This window comes from Ursus arctos, unplaced genomic scaffold (assembly GCF_023065955.2).
Source record: "Ursus arctos isolate Adak ecotype North America unplaced genomic scaffold, UrsArc2.0 scaffold_14, whole genome shotgun sequence".
Taxonomy (NCBI): Eukaryota; Metazoa; Chordata; class Mammalia; order Carnivora; family Ursidae; genus Ursus; species Ursus arctos.
In genome coordinates, this window is record NW_026622808.1 from 45910583 (window position 1) to 45930311 (window position 19729).

General features: G+C 40.9%; 2 long non-coding RNA genes across 2 annotated transcripts in view; one reads left to right on the forward strand and one right to left on the reverse strand.

Annotated features, from left to right (window-relative positions):
* Positions 1-19729, forward strand: part of LOC130543624 (uncharacterized) — a 140460-nt gene that overhangs the window by 101849 nt on the left and 18882 nt on the right. The window lies entirely within an intron of this gene.
* The window catches only part of LOC123001176 (uncharacterized), a 391628-nt gene that overhangs the window by 43706 nt on the left and 328193 nt on the right, over positions 1-19729 (reverse strand). The window lies entirely within an intron of this gene.

Sequence of the window (19729 nt, forward strand, 5' to 3'; positions counted from 1 at the left end):
AAAAAAATTTAAATGTAGCTGGTTTTTAGAAATGGTAGTATTTGTAATAATGTTTGTATTGGGAATGTAATGAGACCTGGAATTGTGGAGGGGAGTGCTGTTTAACCCAGAAAATTTAGTGACTGTCTTGTCTTTCCTCCCCTTCCCTCCCAATTGCCCTTCCCTCTCTCCCCTCCCCCACTTCCTTCCCTCCCCTCCCCCTTCCTTCTCTCCTTTCCCCTCCCTTCCCCTCCCCCCTCTCCTTTACCTCCCCTCCCCCTCTCCTTTACCTCCCCTCCCCCCTTCCCTTCCCTCACCTCACCTTCCCTCCTTCCCCTTCCCTATCTCCCCTTGTCTTTTCCTTTCCTCTCTCTCTCTCTCTCTCTCTCTCTCTCTCTCCCTCCCGCCCCCCCCCCCCCCCAGGGATTGGTGAAAAGTAGGCAAGGGTCATACTTCTAAAACTTTGATAAGAATATGAATCACCTGGAGATTTTGTTAAAGTGCACATTTAGATTCTCTAGTTCTGGAGTGAGACCCCTTGCATTTCCAACAAGCTTCCAGGTTAGGTAGCTGTTCCTGGTCTGCAGATCATTCTTTGAGTAACAAGTGCTAGAGACTGTGCAGGTAAATTATATACTGGGGGAAAACTATGCTTTGCGCCAAGCTACCAAATTAACTGTTTCATTCATTCCTTCAATAAATATTTACTGAAACCTGCTTAGTCCTGGGCACTGAGCCAGGTGTTGGAAAAACGCAGTGAGCATCACAGACCCCGTCCCTGACTTAGTGAGCTTAAAGCCTTGTGTGCATGATAAACAGCAATCAAATGATCATATATTGAAATATAACTCTATGCAGTCCGACGAAGGAGAGGTACAGGAGCAATGAGATTATAAAATAGGGTGCTTTCATGAAAGGGTCAGAAAAGGCTTCCGTGAGGATGTGACAGCGAGCTGAGCTCCGCAGGTAACAGCAACAGTCCTCATTACTACAATAGCAAGCAGCTCACCATTACTGAACATTTACACTGGCCTGGTACCTTACTGTTTCTGTGCATTATCTCATTCAATTATCACAGTAACTGCATAAGGTAGGTGCTATTATCCAATTTTACAGAAGAGAGACCTGAGGCTTAGAAAACTTGCACGAGGTCACACAGTTAGGGCAGAGCAAATTCATGACCTAAGTGCCAGCCATACATATTCTTCACGACTCCACCAAGTGCCTCCATGTCTGGGCTAGGACATGAACTAGGAAGACCACTGCCGCCACTGAATCAGCTAAAATGGCTTCTTTGTTCCTTGTTGTAACAACAAGCCTAGAGACATCTGTTGTGCTCCCGCTGCTATGATACAGCAGGGACAGCTCCAGGCAGGCATCAGAGGTATGCTTTGCCAATAACTTGCTGCACGTTTGGGCAAAGGTCACGACAGTGGCCACGTTTCAAGCACCTACTGTGTGCCAGGTACTTCTCCAGGAGCTTAACATAGGATTAGCTCAAATTGTCAAGTTAATTTTGCGAGACCAGAATTATGTATTAATAGCTGCGTTTTATAGGTGAGGAAACGGAAGAAACTTGGAGAAGCTGGAGGGGCACACTTTGTAAGAGGGGTGGGTCTGGATGCGAGAGAGTAACCAGTGTAGTGAGACAGTTCTCAGTGTGGTCCATAGACTCCCTCAACTGGCCAAAGGTCTTTTAAGAGGGCTATGAGGTCAAAACGATTCACATAATAACGCCAAGGCATGGCTTACCTTTTTAAAAAATTGTATTAACGTTTGCCCTGATGGCTCAAAAGCCGTGCTGAGTAAAGATGCCACTGCCTTTGCAAGAAATTTAATTTTTTTATAGTGATGTTAATTATATAAGTTGACGTCACTTTTCTCCTAGTGATATTACATGAGGACTTCTGATAAACACACTCACATAAATCAATAAAGTTTCAGAAGATACAAACGTAACTGGAAGCCAAAGCCTAGAAATCCATGCTAAATCAATGAGCAGAGGATCCATGGGATGATAGCCTGATATTATTTGTTGCCAGTAATACCATTCAGACTCTCAAGCAAAAATCAGAATTTTGGAAAACGTGTCTCTGCCACCATTAGCTTGTCAGCTTCCTTTTCATAAAGCCTCTTTACAATGAGAGCGGTGACAGTAATGAACCTGTTAAAAAAATTTTTTTGAAAGATCGGCGAAACTCACTGAACTGGTATCTTCCAGATGCCCAATGTGTAGTGTTAAAAAAAATCATGCATGGCTAAAAGATCCGTCAGAAATATAAAATGACTCGTGGAATTTACTATAACAAAGTATGAAAAATTTCTTGATGTGATTTCGGATTCCATGCTACATCTAACCTTTATGAAAATGATACTTGTCATACTATCAAAAATAGCACTTTTGCACACTGTCAAAGAAGAACACCTATAATTATCTGAAAAAGCTATTAAACTATTCTTTTCCAATTGTGTATCTGTGTGAAGCTGGATTTTCTTCATATCCTTCAATCAAGACAACATATAATAACAGATTGAAGGCAGAAGCAGATGTGCTCATCCAACTAGCTTCTACTAAGTCTACTAAATGTAAAACGGTGCTACTCTTTTTGCCAAATGTTTTTTGTTTGGGGATACATAATTATTTATCTTAACATGTTATTTATGATAATATATAGTTAGTGTATGACCGTTATTTTTAAATGAGTTAATGAGGAAGCATTTGTTTAAATATCTTAGTTTTCATTTTGAATACAATAACTATTGATAGGTATAATGAACATAAATAAAGCTCCTTTGGGTCCTCAGTACTTTTTAGGAGTGTTAGGGGGTCCTGAGATAAAAAGAAAAGTTTGAGTATTTGGGGTATATGCACTTAAGAACATGGACTCTGGGGCTTGGGTTCAAATTCTAAACACCATCTCCAAAGAGTTATCTAGCATTGGGCAAATGATTGCCACTTTCTCTGCCTTCTTTTTCTCATCTGTATACTGGGTATAAAAACAATAATTCCTACCTCCTGGGGTTGTAGTGAATACTGAACAAGTTAATACAGGTAAGTTCTGAGAACACTGCCTAACAGTGTTAGCTCTTGTTTGATTCCAGAGTCAGTGTTCTTTTCACTAGATTCAATTTTCCGAGCATCACTTTCCTTATTTCTGAGATTTTTTTAAAGAAGCCTCTCTAGCTTGGCTATTGCATGCTTCTGAAAATATATTCCCTACTGATTAAAAATACAATACTACAGCATTCTAGCTAGAAACAGTGCTACCTTAGAAAACAATGCTGTTTAGCCTCCCAGTGGAGGATACACGCTCTGTGTTGACAAAGAAAGTTTCTTGAAAAGCATACCTAGCTCTGCTACAGCCTGAGAAGTGCTCTTCGAATTTGAACTTAGCTATTTTTTTAGAATTTACAGACTCTGATCAAGTATGTTGATTATGAAAGTTAGCACCATGAACAAACCAACAAGCATCAAGTTGCATTCTGTTCTCCAGCAAATATTTATGGAGCTCCTCCTGTGTTATAGGCACTGTTTTTGGTGTGGGACTAAACCAGAGCAAAGCAAACAATGGCAAGAATGTATATCCTGGGTGTGTCTACCAGGAGAGGGACAAATAATAAATAAGAAACATACAGAGCATGGTAACTGATGATAGCTACAAGGAAGAAAGATAAAGCAGGTGGAGGGGAAAGGACATGTGATATGAATGAGAATTGCATGTGTCATCAGGGTAGTTGGGAAAGGCCTCATGGCAGATTCTGGAATAAAGACCTGAGGGAGTGAAGCACGTGAATATCTGGGTAAGAGAATCCCAGGCATAGGGAATCCAGGTGCAAAGACAAAGCAGGAATCTTCCTGGCATGTTACAGGGATGGCGAGGAGGCCCGTGTGGCTGGAGTTGAGTGAGTGAGGCAGGAGTAGAAGATGGGGTCATGGTAGTAAGGGGTGGCAGATCACAGAGGGCCTTGTTGACCTCTACACAGTGATTTGGGAAACCACTGGAGACTTCTGAGAAGGGAAATGACAGGGGCTGACCTTCATGTTAAGGGAAGTAGAGAGTCCGACTATGATTTTTTTTTTTTAAAGAATTTATTTATTTGTTTAGAGAGAGCATGTGGGAGCATGAGAGGAGGGAGGGGCAGAGGGAGAGGGAGAGAGAGAATTTCCAGCAGATTCAGCGCCCAACCCAGAGCCCAATGCAGGGATCAATCTCATGACCCTAAGATCATGACCTAAGCCAAAACCAAGAGTCCGACACTTAACCATCTAAGCCACCCAGGCACCACCCCCTCCTCCACTCAGATATTTATTGCAACAAATGTGACAAGAGGGGCACCTGGGTGGCTCAGTTGTTAAGCGTCTGCCTTCTGCTCAGGGCGTGATCCCGGCATTCTGGGATCGAGCCCCACATCACGCTCCTCCGCTAGGAGCCTGCTTCTTCCCCTCCCACTCCCCCTGCTTGTGTTCCCTCTCTCGCTGGCTGTGTCTCTCTCTGTCAAATAAATAAATAAAATCTTTAAAAAACAAAAGTGACAAGAGATCCTGGCAGAGTGAGTCCATGCAGCTGCAACGGAGGTGGTAACACGTGGCAGATGCCAGATCCATTTTGAAATTAGAGCCAACAGGATCTGCTAATGAATGGAATGTGGGGTTTGAGAGAAAGAATGGAGTCCAGAATCACCCTAGAAGCTGAGTACATGCAAAAGTGGGAATGCCAAGAACTGAGACAAGGAAGACTGGGGAAAGCTACAGCTTTGGTGGGAGCAGTGAGAAGAACAGAGCTTGGGTTCGAGTACATGAATTTGGGGATGCCTACTGAGAATCCATGTTTCTTTCAGATACACTCCAGGAGGATGCCAGTCAGGAAAAGTGGCTGATATAGTTAGGAATTGCTAAGAAAATGAAGATGGCTGTATTTCTTTCTTGGGGAAAAGAAGAAAAGCCTGGAAAATTACATAGAAGTTGTGTGTGTGTGTGTGTGTGTGTGTGTGTGTGTGTGTGTTAATGTCATTCTATTCCAGAACTTAACACTCGATGCCAGGTGCAGTCTTGTTAATGTTTTGGAAGAAAAGACGATCTGTTTTGAGACACAATGCCCTCACTTGTGGAGCTCGAAGTAGCTCAGCTCACACTCCCCTGCATACGAGGATCTCTAACTGGCCATCCATGCATGTCCACATTGGCTTGGAAAGTGAATTTCCGAGGCTCACCTGTTTGCCACTCACACTGCATCTGGGTTTTAGATTAATTTTATTTTTTCATAGCTCCTTTTGCCTTTCTCACAAATGTAACTTTCTCTACTGCACCCATCCCTTCTTATCCATGCTGTTCTTGAGTCTGGCTGCCTGATCCACTGTCATTAATAATAAAAACAGCATTTCCCAACTTAGTATCATCTGCAGATTGCATTAATCTGCTGTTGGTATTTTTATCCAGATATTTCCAAAGGATGTCCAATAACATGGATAATCATCTTACAATTAAAAGAAGGGAAAGGTTAACTGTTTTTTTTTTTTAGGATAAAAAGGGACATGCTTTCTGTTACTTTTAATAGCACCTGTGCTTTGAAAACAGATAAGAAAAAAGGAGCAGGGATAGATTTTTATTTTTATGAGGATGCCAATTCATTTGTGGGTTGGGGAGAATCAGCCAGAAGTTCAAGTAAGATGTTCTTCATCCATATTATGCCACACGTATTTTCAAAACAAAGATGAGCAAGAAATGCAGATTTCATAACCTAAAATCTCTTTAGCTTCATTAGATGCCAATAAGGGAATGCAAAGGCAGAAAAAATACACTAATGTGTTTTGACACAATTTTTATGTCTCTTTCTTCTTCATGAGCCAAACTGGGGATTTCCAGCCATATAGAGCCAGGGCAGGGCTGTCCAACCAAAAGATGTGCCCCATTGTTGTGCAGAGCATTTACTTAATGGACCATCTGAGTATGTGTCTACATATCAACAATGATGCAAACATGACATCTCTTGGCTAGCGAGCTGCTCTAGGTCTTGTGTGCACACAACTTTATGAAGTCATGGGATAAGACTTGGAAAGGAATTTTAGCTGGGAATAAATTTCATGGCTCAGCTGCAGGCTGAAGACTGCAGGAAGGAATTCACTTTCGGCAATTTCGTGAATCTGTGGAGTAGGTCCATTCTATTTCAGTTCTGCACAGCTAGCTGACTGAGACACTTTCTCTTTCTCTTCTCAGAGCTGAGAGACATCTCTTGAATGATTTTGGAATGACGATTGCCAACTCTCTGGATGATTTTTGTTTTGTTTCTCTCAACCCAGGTATTCCTTCTTATGTTTTCCCTCATCTTAAGTTTTTTTTTTTTTTTGGCTAATGTGTGAGTTTTTTTCTTTCTTCTTTTCTTTTTCTTTTTACGGTTGGTTGCACCAGACATCAAGTTGGGTTAGCTCATCAAAAAATGAGGATTTAGTACAAAGATGCAAAGCTGTTGCAATGGAATTGTGAGCAGGAATACAGTGAGGACTCAGAAAAGTCAGAACAGTGAGCTGTAGGGATGGCAGGAACCAGAGAGTAGACACTCTCCATCTCTGCTTGTATCTGCACATCTGCTTCATTTTCTTTTGTCCCAGCAGACTCATCTTCTCTGCTCCTCATTCCACATGGTGGGGGAAAGATGCCCACCCACAGCTCCCCAGGCCACGTGTTGTAGTTCCAGGCACATTAAATGACTGAGTCAATTCCATGCTCTATCTCTCCGCTCTAATTCCAGATTCCTGGGAAAAATTGACCCACCTCACTTCAGGCTTCCACCCCTGGTTCAGTTATCTGTGAAATTCTCAAGCGTGGCATCTGTCAGTTAACCTAAGGGAATGATTGTGAGCAGTTCAGGAACTCTAAAATGTGTCTGTTATTCTAGAAAAATGTCCAGGAACAGATAAATTTGGATAAAGAAAAATACCAGGACATGAGAAAGGAATAGTCTAATCTTATTTTTCCTACAGAGTAGGAAATGGTATTCCAAACATCTCACCCCCCAGAAACTGTCAAATGATCCCCAGGAGTCGCTAAGCAGATGGGTTGAAAATCAGGCTCATCTTAAGGCCTGATATTTGCTACCTATTTCAACCACAGTGCATCTTCCCTCTGATGGTGTCTTATGCTAGAGGAGAGCGTAAAGTCTTTAGCAAACACATTTCAAGTACTTGGAAGTCTTAAAATCAAAGGGAAGTGTGAAACTTGATGGTCTTCTTGATTTAGGACTTTGACACATGGACAAATATCAGCTTGCAAGGATTCTATTTAATTCATTCAATGAATATTTTCTCAGCAATTTTCCCTGCATGTCAGATGCACTGTTAGGTAGTTATAGTTACGACTTTTTGGTTGCAAGGATCTGAAATCTTAAGTATGTCAGTTTACATACTTGAAAAACGTGGAGTAGCATTGGCTAAACCAAACAGCTCAAGTAAATGTCATTAGGATTTGGCCTCTATGAATATTTTTACTCTAATTTCTTCTGTGTCTACCTCACCACAACGCAGGCTTCTCTACATGGTGACTGCAGATATTATACTGTCTGATTCAAATCTTAAAAAAAAAAGAAAGAAAGAAAGAGAGAGTTTCCACTCCTTCACCTCTCCTCCCTCTCCAAGTCCTTTCTCTTGTTAATTCCAGCAAAAGTCCAAGTCTTAGCCTTGATTGGCTGTGATCGGTCATGGAACTGCTCCCAAGTCAATCACTGAGTCCAGAGAAGGTGGTACTTTGATTGGCCAGGCTGGGTCACAAGGGTAATCCTGGAGTTGGAATAGAGAGCGTTCCAACCTAACTACAGGGATTGCCAGTGGGGGAGGGATTGTTCCCCAAAGGAAACTCAGAACACTGACAACCAAAGAAGGGGGAAATGGATGCTGTGAAGGCAAACCCCACAAATGTCCCCTATATAGGCTAAGGAAGACAGAGAAACACATACAAGTTACTATCATTAACACCTTCTGGTAGCAGGTGTACTAAATGACATATTTGGAGAACTAAGGTGAGAAGCCATTCATTCTGAGAAATTCAGGAGTGGGTTTTTTTCAGAAAAGATAACATTTGCAGTGGGCCTGGAAGGATATGAAGATTCAGATTAGTAAAAACGGTGGGTGACGGGAGTTCGGGAGAGAATTTCTAGGCAGAGAGAGCAATATGTAAAGACACTGTGAGATGTCTAAGGGGTGATACATTTTGGAAGATATTACCAGTGTGTATTGAGAGCACATAGGTTAATACAAATACAACATTCCTGACCTTTGAGGACTGGCATCAATGTATAAGTGTATTTACTGAGGATTCACAGGTATAAGGCTTCAGGTCTCAAATTATAGACAAGCATGGATCTATTACATGGAAGGACGAAATCAGCAGGGATTGTGGACCTAGTCAGCCTTGGTCTGAATCCTGCCTCAGCCACCTACTAGCAGTATGAAGCTGTTTAGCTTTAGCGTTTTTATTTGTAGGATCGTGATGTTTCTATGGTCGTACTGCCTTTATGAAAACAAAAACAACTGAGATGGCATATACAAACCACCCAAAATGGCATCTAGGATATAAGAGACACTCAATGAATACTAGTTACTCTCTCTTCCCATTCTCCATGTAGACACTAACACTGTTTTTCCTAAGAACATGAAATTGATTTGTTTCAATGTACATGTAGCAGTGGTCTAACTGGGCTGTGCATAAATCTGGGAACTGAAAAATTCCTTTTGCCCCCACAGATCCATTCTCCACCTTTCTCCAGTCTGCCCAGTATCTCAGGAGGCTGGCCATCAGGGACTGGGATTAACAGCCTCTCATGCCCTCTGGCTAGTGGTGGGTTCAGCACCCAAATAGATCACAGAACATGGAGGTAGGAAAGAATAGATTAGATTGGAGCTTTTATTCTCTAGATTCTCTTCCTATAGAGTTTTCATGGTTCTTTTCAGACATGCTTCCCCACCCATCTACCATCCTCTCTCTCTTTCTCTCTTTTACATAGGGCCTAGAATATACATAGTGCTGCGACCTGTACTAGCTGTCTTTGTCCATTAGGGCTCGTCTAACTACATACCAGAGACTGGGTGGCTTCTAAACGAAATTTATTTCTCAGAGTTCTGCACACTGGGAAGCCTGAGATCAAGGCACCAGCAGATCTGATGTTTCGTGAGGGCTTCCTGGTTCTTAGATGGTCATCTTTTTTTTTTTTTTTTTAAGATTTTATTTATTTATGTGACAGAGAGACAGCCAGCGAGAGAGGGAACACAGCCGGGGGAGTGGGAGAGGAAGAAGCAGGCTCATAGCGGAGGAGCCCGATGTGGGACTCGATCCCGGTACGCCGGGATCACGCCCTGAGCCGAAAGCAGATGCTTTTAACGACTGCGCTACCCAGGCGCCCCTAGATGGTCATCTTTTTGCTGTGTCCTTACATGGTGGAAGGGGCAAGGAATCTCTCTAAAGCATCATAAAAGAAGGGCATTAATCCCATTCACCAGGCGTGGCTCTCATGACTTAGTCACTTCACAAAGGCCCCACCTCAAAGTACTGTCACACTGAGCTGAGTTGTTCCATGTAGAGTGTCAGCCATTTTGAAGGTTGCAAAACTCCACTCTTCCCTTTAGATATTGACACCAAATCCTATAAGAACAACTCTGTTTGACTGCTGAAAGGCAAATTGTTTCAAAGGGACAAAGTAGGGAAATAAACCATTAGGAGTCAGTGTCCATAGCATACCTTTGAACTGGACCACAAATACTATCCAAGACCAATTAATTCTAAGCAAAACTACTAAGTTGAGTCATAGGGAATTGCTATCATCCTACCATTTTCTGACCTACAAAATGGTCATTTCCTTTGGCTCAACTAATAGATGACTTTTGCTGGTCTTTAAAAGAAATGACCTTTATTTACTTCCCTGTTTCTTGGGAGAATTTTCTCCTCACTTTGGTGGTGAATGCCAGATTTTTCTCTATTGGTTCCTTTGATAAAATGTCTGGCAGATGGGCATACAAACTTTGTTATACTATTTAATTTTTTATTAGTGAATTGATTATATAAGTTTCAGTGACTTTGTTCCCTATATTTACCTTATAGGGATTTCTGATAAATACATTCACGCAATTCAACACAATTCCAGAAAGTAAAACCCCAACGGTCACTAGAAACTAATGCCTGGAAATATATAACCTGTTAACGATCACAGAAGCCTTTGGACCAATACCTGGTAGCTATTAAAAATTCTATTCTCAGTTAGAATATATTTAGAAAAACATCTGGTCTTATCAATAAACACCCTTTTATTCTGCTATCTCCTTTAAATAACTGTACATCCTCAGAAAATGAAGGGGTAGCCTACTAATCTTTAACCAATACTAATGCATCCTTTCTAATGCTGACTTGTACAGTTTAAAGATATAAGCTTAAAAAGAGGTGTTTTCTTTAAGGTCAAAAAGTACCAATTACTCCCAAGCCAAGATTATGCACTACATAAATCCACTCCTGGGAAGAGTGATGAGGCATTATTGTTACGGAGAGTGCCTGGGGGTTGCAGTTCCCTCAAATGGAGTATGTCTAGCTTTTGGAGAAAGTTAAAGATAAAGTCATCCTCTGAAACTAAAGCTAACAAAATCAACAGAATATCATGAAATTAGTTCTTTGAAAAAGTAACATACCAAATGATAAACTATATGTGTATTATTATTTATAAGACAAGTTATCGTGCCTTTAAAGGCATCTAAAGGGAAAACTAAGGAAAAATCTCTCCTAAATATATGTAAAATACAATTATAGTCTGGTTATGTTATAAAAGGTGATTTTGTATGAAAAGCTGTATGTAATCACCACAACAGTCTGCATATAAAATATTTTGCACCATTGCCATATCATATTGCCTACAAATTGTCTAAATAGGAAAATATGACTTCTGGTTTCATAGGTGTATTACTTTCCTGTGGCTGCTGTAACAAATTTCTTCAAACTTGGTAGCTTAAAACAGCAGAGATTTATTCTCTGACAGTTCTGCAGGTCAAAAGTCTGAAAGCAGTATCACTGGGCCAAAATCAAGGTGTTGGTAGGTGCACACTCCCTCCGGAACATCTAGGGGGACACCCATTTGTTGCCTCTTCCAGCTGCCAGCTGAGAGCTGCCAGCAACCTCTAAGATTTATGGTGGCATCACTCCAGTCTTCAAGGCCAGCATCTTCAAATCTCTCTGCTGCATCTTCACATCACCTTTGGCTCAGTGTGTTTATGATTCCCCCTTGCCTAGTTCTTACAAGCATATATGTGATTGCATTTAGAATTCACCCAGATGATCCAGGACAATTTCCCTATCTCAAGATCCTAAACTTAATCTCACTGAAAAGACATTTCTCCATACAAGGCAACAGGTGCAGACACCAGGGATTAGGACATGAATAAAGTTGGGGGGGGGCATTTTTCAGACTACCATAACAAGGAATCATAGATAGAGCTGACTAGTGACAGGAAAGACTAGAAGCCAGAAAACTGGGGTCAGGCCCTTGCTTTGTCACAGTCTTTGGGCAAGCCACTTCTTTGAGATGCTTTTGTCATCTTTGATATCAGTGTAAGTTTAGGGAACGGGATGTTCTCTAAAGTCTCTTTCAGCTTCAGAATTATATTAGGCATAGACAGGACAGATGTGTCAGTATTTATCTTTCATTGTCAAAGGGTAGGTGGAGAGGCAGAGACAGAGAGAAAGACAGAGGAAGAGAGAGAGAAAAAGAGAGAGAGAAAGACCTTGTATTTGGGGTATTTGCTCAATACTAACTTCTCAACAACCAGAAATACACCAGAATGGTCGAATCAGGGTAAATCTCTGGTTGGTATCACACATCCCACAAGACCACAGAGACAATGCCCTTTGTTCTGATTCAGAGCTCACAAGCAACTTTCTGACTCTTAATTCTATGTTCCAAGTACCTTGATTTCAGGAAGTCTTGACCCCTAGAAAAAAATATATCTCATATTGTAAATTGATGATTTCCTTAGGCCCGACCACTACAAATTGAAGTAATAAAATGTAGTTCCCTAGTGCCTCCAATTTGAGTTACCTGGTAAGCTTTATCCTGTAAGAGCCTGCCATTCATTATTTTGTTCAACTTCCACTGATCTAATGCAAATAATAATAACAATAAGAACAGTATCTCATATGCACTGAAGGCTCACTCTATGCAGGCACAGGGCTAAACACACATCATGAATTATGTCATTTGCTCTCTATAATTTTCCAGTGTACTAAGATCTTAATCAACAAATCATCACTGGATACCTGCTATGTGCCAGGCACGTGATTGATGCTAAGGATATAGGATTAGAAGGGCCTTGATTTAAAGTAACTTAAGTCTAAAAGAGGAGACAAGTATTAAGCAAAGAATTACAGAATAAATGTAACATTTACAGCTGCATTATGTGCTACCTGTGGAGGTACGTGGTGCTATCAGACTCATCACAGAGAGAAATCACTTTTGAGAGAAATTGCATGATTTGTCCCGGGTCACAGCCTAAGTAAGAAAAGGAGCCTGAGTGGCTTTTGATTCGGGGCTGCTGACTTGGAAACCCCATTGGTAACCACTCTGCTATGCCTCATCCCATGCCTGATTTCTCGATCACTGTTAGACCTAATATGCTTCTCTTTTCTGTTGGCAATCTATAAGTGGTCATTTTCACACCATGACTGCTTGGCTCCAAAGTTGAGTTTTATTGACTCAATTGAACATTCCTAGTATGTGGAAATTCTAAAAAGAACCCTCAAGCCATTTCTGAAGTCTATGACACAGACTCGCTATCACATTTTATTAAGAGTTTGATTCCAGGCCCACTTCTGAAAAGTGAAAGTGTGTACTTGGTAAATTCCTGAAACGGACAAGAACCCTTTGGCTATTATTCAAAAATGTCTAATACCATGAACTAAAGTGGTGAGTTATTTCCGCACTCTACTCACAACCCCCCACCCCCACCCTTCAAAGTAGAGTGCTAAACTATGTTTACCACTGGGTACAACCATTTCCCCTTGAAGATAATGTGAAATAATTTGATAATGATGGTGAATTGGAAAGCTATGTTGATACAGATCTATTTAAATCTGCTATACTTTAAGAAATGTGTTCTAACTGACCACACTTGTATGCAATAAACTATTTGTATAGGATTTTTAAATTAAACTTCACACACCGTTAACTAGATATGGCATTAGTAAACACAACCATTTCCTCTTACGTTAACATAGCTACACTAAGGGTGAACTGGCTTTAAGTTTATTTATTTCCCCAAAGTATAGTCGCTTTGTCATATATAAGCAATACATTTTATGTGGGCAAAGCCAGAAAAAGCCAACATTCCCCATGTACTTTATATTTCCTGTAAGTAACTACAAGCGGAAATGTTGGCTTTACATCCACTTTAATTAAAAAGAAAACAAACAAACTTGGTTTTAAGTCTTTCTTTTCCATTATAAGCAGGATCATAATATAACACAAAGTAGTCATTTAAAAAACTTGCCATTTTTTATGTTTTTAAAATTTGAAATAATGGCAAATATAACTTAAAGTGGTATTTTCTTTTCCTTTTGGAATAAGCAATCTGTTTTGAAGAGCTTTTGTCTGAGCTGCACCCTGGCAAATTAGCTAGCAAATCAAGGAGTGACTCCATGGACTCACATACCATTACACACTCAACAGTAAGGGTAGCGCTGAGTGAATCACACAATTCGAACTGAAACACCAACTACATAAATGCCCAGTCACATTTAAATTGGTGACATATGCCCTTTAATTCCAAGGAACTGCTCTTCCATTCATCATTTCTTCCCATATATCTCTCCAATCTGGTAGAGCAATAGATTCCTGAGAAATCATTTCCATTCTGCCTACAACTGGTCAGGCCTATTTTAGAAATCCTAAAGTAAATACTTATAATCCCTGTCCTCTTAGAGTGATCAGTCAAAGGGGACATGACTTGTTCTCTTAAGTGCCAAACAGCTGCTTCATTTCCCAATTAGGGGAGAGCACTGTAAATGATAGTTCTAAATAAATATATAATGTAATCTACTGATAAGCACAATGTAAATATTTATGGCGATTAGGGAAACAAATGTACACATATTTGAATATTCCCCAGGGGCTGACATCCATCCATTTTAAACCTTTGCCAGCAAAAGTCTCTTGGGCCGGTTCTGCTGAGGAAGTGGGGTGTTTTGCTTTAATCTGGCTAGGACTCCAGAAGATACGTACAGGAAGAGTCCAAGGAAAGGAAATCTTTCAACAAATAGCTTTCCAATAGCAGCTGGATTCCCTGTTCTCTTGGTTTCAAAAGCTGGATAGGGTGAGACTAGATGTCTGACTGGGGCAAGGCGCTAAGGGACTGAGGACAGAGTTTGCAGGGGCCTGGGCAATCTGTCTTTCTAATAAGAGCTGTACTTTGGTTTTCATGTATATGTGGTAATGACAGAGATTCAGAACATTGCTTCAGAGTGAGGACTTTTTTTTTTCAGATAAGGTTGTACTTCATAAAGCACATAAAAAGGAAAAATAAAAGACTATCCCATGGGGGGAAAAAAAGACTATCCTATGCAACATTGCCACCAATTTTATGTAAGCCTTTGTTTGAGTTTAGGTCACACTTGCCTGGGCCTTATTTTTTCCATCATTAAAAAGTGATTACGGAATGCCTAGGTGGCTCAGTCAGTTAAGAATCTGCCTTTGGCTCAGGTAATGATCCCAGAGTCCTGGGATGGAAACCTGCATTGGGATCCCTACTCCCTCTCCCCCAATAGCCCCCGCCCCCCAAGCTCATGCTCTCTCTCATGTACTCTCTTTCAAATAAATAAATATATAAATACATCTTTTTTTTTTTTAAGTGATTATCCTTTCTGCCTCCCTTATTCTGTGCTTTAGAAGACAGTTTGGACATCCAAATACTATCTGTACTTCAACTTTTTAAAAGTTTGACAATTTTTTTTTTTTAAGATTTTATTTATTTATTTGACAGAGCGAGACAGCCAGTGAGAGAGGAAACACAAACAGGGGGAGTGGGAGAGGAAGAAGCAGGCTCCTAGCAGAGGAGCCTGATGTGGGGCTCGATCCCAGAATGCTGGGATCACACCCTGACCCAAAGGCAGACGCTTAACGACTGTCACCCAGGTGCCCCAAGTTTGACAATTTCTGATTATAAAAATAATCAGTGATCATTACAGTACAAAGATGAATGATTAAAAAAACAAAAATCGCCTCTTTTTCCATCATCTGTTTTCTCAATGTATGCATATATGCATATACACACACATATATTTACCTATATAGAGACTATATGAAGTATATACATTCAGATCCTGCTTCTGTAGGTCTTGCTATTGTGAACGTTTCCTCGTATTATTCAGTACTTCAGGAAAGTAGGACTCTAAAAAAATGCTGCACAATATTCCACTGTGTAGGTGAATCATATATGTTTAAGGGTAACTCTGGTGAGATACTTACGTAGCTTCTAATATAAATGGCCTCTTATCAAAATGCCTGTCCCTGTGGGTTTCAGTCTCTCACAGTCTATTCTATCTTTTGTGGTCAACTCAAATGTTCAGCCAGGGAAGACAGGAAAATGTAGTTTTGAACCCCTGCTTAGTACTTGCTAGCAGTGTGATCTCCGGAGAGCTTTAACTTCTTGGGGACCTTAGTTTCCCAATCTGCCAAATGGGGACCACAAGCCCTGTCTTTCAAAGCCAATCTGAAGTTGGGTTGATACAAATGTTAAATATCTGCTACACAGAAGATTCCTAGTAAGAATCAGGCTTTCTTTTTTTCTCTATTTCTTAATACAGGAATCCACAGTGCCCATTACAAGGTGGCAGGGTCTCTGAAAACCTCTGGAATTGTGTGTGCAAAATTCTGTATGTCCAGATATTTTTTCCATGGGAAAACCTCCATAAGTATAAGCAGGATTGCAAATCTCCTTCATGCTCGACAGCTCTCCATTTTGCCCTGGAAAGATAGGACTGGCATTTTCCTGGTCCCTAAGGACTGCTGTATTGGCTCTGATTTCTCTTTGAATATCTCTCTCATCTGTGGGTGAGCTGACTGTTCAACATGAACGCAGCCTGATACACAGTCTCTATGCTGACATTCCAAGGCGTGCAGCCTATTGCTTGGTACAATAAGCACTCAATCAATGTTACTTGTTGCTGATAATATTATATATATGACAAAATTCTTAGAAGAGGTGCATGCATCTTAAATGACTAACTTGATCATGGAATGTATGTTGCGTATGAATGGATATCTCACTCTCTCTCTTGCTTTTGCTCTCTTGCTCTCTCTTAAGACTGAGACCTGTATGGATTTAGTCAAATCCTGAAACACTTTCAGGGTCCATTTATCTTATCTACATTTATAAAGGGATCAAGTGAGCCAGAGATTACAATTTCTTTTATATAATAATAATTTAAAAAACCAAAGGGATGTGTGCAGGGGAGAGGAATTTGGCATGAGGCAAATGTCAGTATAAAATAGGATGATGGTCCATCTGTCTTGAATAATTTAGACCACAAATTGACTAGCAAAGGGGAAACTGCTGAGATTCTTTCCAACTTTGTGATTCTCTGATCTTACAGATGGTTCATTGGACAGATCTCTGAAAAGCGAGTACATTTCAGAATGTCCATTATGTATGGGGCTGTTCTAGCTAGTGGGTATACCAAGGTAAAGGAAGTTCCAGGAGCCGGTCACTGATGCCACAGGATGCTTTCTAAATTATTGACTCTTAAAACATTTATGTATTTCTGTTCACAGCAAGTGCACTCATGACTTCACTTAAGGAAAAAAAAAAAAGGTTGTGTGTGTGCGCATGCGCATGATTGCTTGCTTGTTTGTTTTTTACTGTGTAGAACAGGTACCTTCTGGAAAAACCTGATAACTAATTCAGATCGTTAGAAAGGAGTAATCAAGGAAAATAGAACCTGGCCTCACTTTGTCCTTAGATCAGCTTAGAGATGTGAATGCTTTGAAAAGACCCAATTTGTTTTGAGTGAGCCAGTTTTCAGCAGCTGAGTCGAGGACCTCACTGTGTGTGGAAAAATTATCTGCATCATTTTGCCTTGTAGTTTTTGAAGCCACAGCAGAGGCACCATCCCAAGTCTTGGAGCCCATTTCCCTTGTTCCTTTACCCATGCTACCTAAGTCAGCTAAAACAAGCTGCTTCTTCCCCCCCCCCCCCCACCCTGCCATTTACCCTTTGCCTACTGGCGTAGGTTATGACAGTCTGGCCCCAAGCAAGTCATGCCTTCCTGCATCCATGCCCTTGGTGGAGTCCCCTCCCATACTGACGGGGCTTGGCTATTTGACTAAATTTGGCCAAAGGGACATCAGAACATACCATACAAGCAGAAGCTTGAAAAGCCCTTGTGCACTGGGGCTTGTCTCTCAACACGCCAATACCATACAAAGAGGCTCAGGCTGTCTTTCCGGAGACATATGAGCTACAAGCTGCAGCCAGCACTCAGTGCCACAAACGAGAGGCCATCTCAGAGCCTCCGGCCCCAGTGGGGTCACTAGATGACCACGGTTTCCTGCACGGCCCAGCTGACACCTACAGAAGAACTACCCAGCTGACCCCAGCCCAAAGGGCTGACCCCAGATCCTGAGCAAACTGAATAGCTGTCTTTAGTTTGGGACCTGAGACCTCTGTTTTTGCCTGGGTGGAGACTGGCAAACCAGGGCCCGCTGACTGTTTACCTATTAGGTATTCCTGCAGTTAACCGTTCTGTAGAGTTCACGAGGGGCTGAGAGATGAGACAGTGGGGTAATGGATGAGGGCAGAAAGAGAGAGAATAGTATGAAAAAAGGACATGGTTTTTCTTTCCTCAGGCCTTTCTCTTCCCCCCCTTTTGTTGTTCTTTGGATGGTTATGCTGGATTCTGTTTGGCTGGGTTGCTGAGCAGAATGCTAATAGTAGATAAATAAAACCTGCTTCCCCACCTCAGGCACTATTTCTTCAGAAGGCAGCTTGAAGGAGCCGGACCTTCTGTTTGATTCACACTTCGGAACAGCAAGGGGTTGTCTTTCCACAGAATGCCGCTGGAGTCTGCGCTCCAAAATGAACCATTTTGTCATAGTCCAGCCTCTACTTATGCTCAGTGTTCTGAAACATGAACTGCTATCCATCCTCTTCAATGAGAATGTAAGCAGTTACCCACTAAGTGATGCAAATTCCTTTCCTTTAACGACAGAATTTAATAGTAAGCTTAGAATGTTTGAAAACCTCTTTTAAGTTAACATAAGAAATTTCTGTTTAAATTCAAATACAAATGCACAGTAAAAAAATAATAATAAGATAAAATAAATAAAATAAAAAGATAATGTCTTCTTAAGGTCTTAAAACTTAAGACTTAAAGGTCTTTAAGTTTTAATGTGTTTCCCAACACAGTTTAACTAATGACTAATATGTAGGATATTCATCTGAAAACTGAATATACCTTCCTGCTTTCATATGTCAAATGTTCCTGGGCTTCCACAAAACTACATTCTGGAAAGGATGAAAAAATATACTACCCTCCACCTTATCTATTATGTGATGAAGGGTAGTCTGGAATTAAAAAGCTATTGTTTGGTAGTATTAACAGCTGTTGGATTCTTCAAAAGAACACTCCTAAAATTACATGGATGGACAAACAACCTGAATAAAGAACTGAGCAAACTTTCTTAAGAGCTTCATTGGCTGGTGGAGCCACTGAAAATGGCAGCTGACAAGGTTTCCAATAATGTCAACTCAGCTGGCTCTGCAATGCCGGGTGCCCCAAACATAATTAAAAGGGTTAACAATTTAGTAGTCTTTATCAGAACATAGCCTCCTTACATACCTCCAGGAACATGGTCACCACTACTAGAGACAAATAACTCTGTTGTTTTATTTTATGTACAAAGGTCATTGTACCCCAGACCACTTCCTTCACTGTATCATCCTCAAACTTCACAGACTCCAAGATCATCCAAATGGATTGCATGGAATTCCTCCAGCAGCATCCTTTCTCTCTCTTGGGATGACAGCAAACAATCAAGCCTCTTAGATGTTTACAGAGGAGGGAAATGCATACGGTTTGGTCATTTTGGGTCAGTTATTTTTGTTAAGTCCATTCACACATGAGTGAAGTGAACTAGGCTTCCTAGTAGGACGGGTAGAGCTGGAAGGGACTTGAGAAATCATCAAGCTGCCCCCAGCATTTTACATTTTGGAAATGGAAGTCTGTAAACGTGAAATGGCTTACTAGCCATCTTGCATCTTCTAACTGCTAGGGCACGCCTCCTATACCACAGCATAGAAATGTAAGAATTTGTATCTTTGCATCTAGAGCTGAGGTCACTGTGTAGACCTTGTAAGTCAAATCCCAGTTCTAAACATAGTCATTAGTGATCAAGATGAAACAATGCCAGCTATTCTTAAAAGATAAGAGTAGGGACACCTGGCTGGCTCAGTCTACTGGGCATCTGACTCTTGGTTTTGGCTCAGGTTGTGATCTCAGGGTTGGGGGATCTAGCCCTGCATCAGCCTCCACGCTCGGTGAAGAGTCTATTGAGATTCTCTCTCTCCCTCTCCCTCTGCCCCCCAACCCTGCTTGCACTCTCTCTCTCCCTCTCTCTCTTTCTAAAATAAATAAAAATAAAATAAAATAAGAGTAAACATGTATTAAGCACCCACCTAACATCTTAGGTGTATTTGATATGGAGTAAATTTCAGTGATTATTTTTCTCTACTCTTT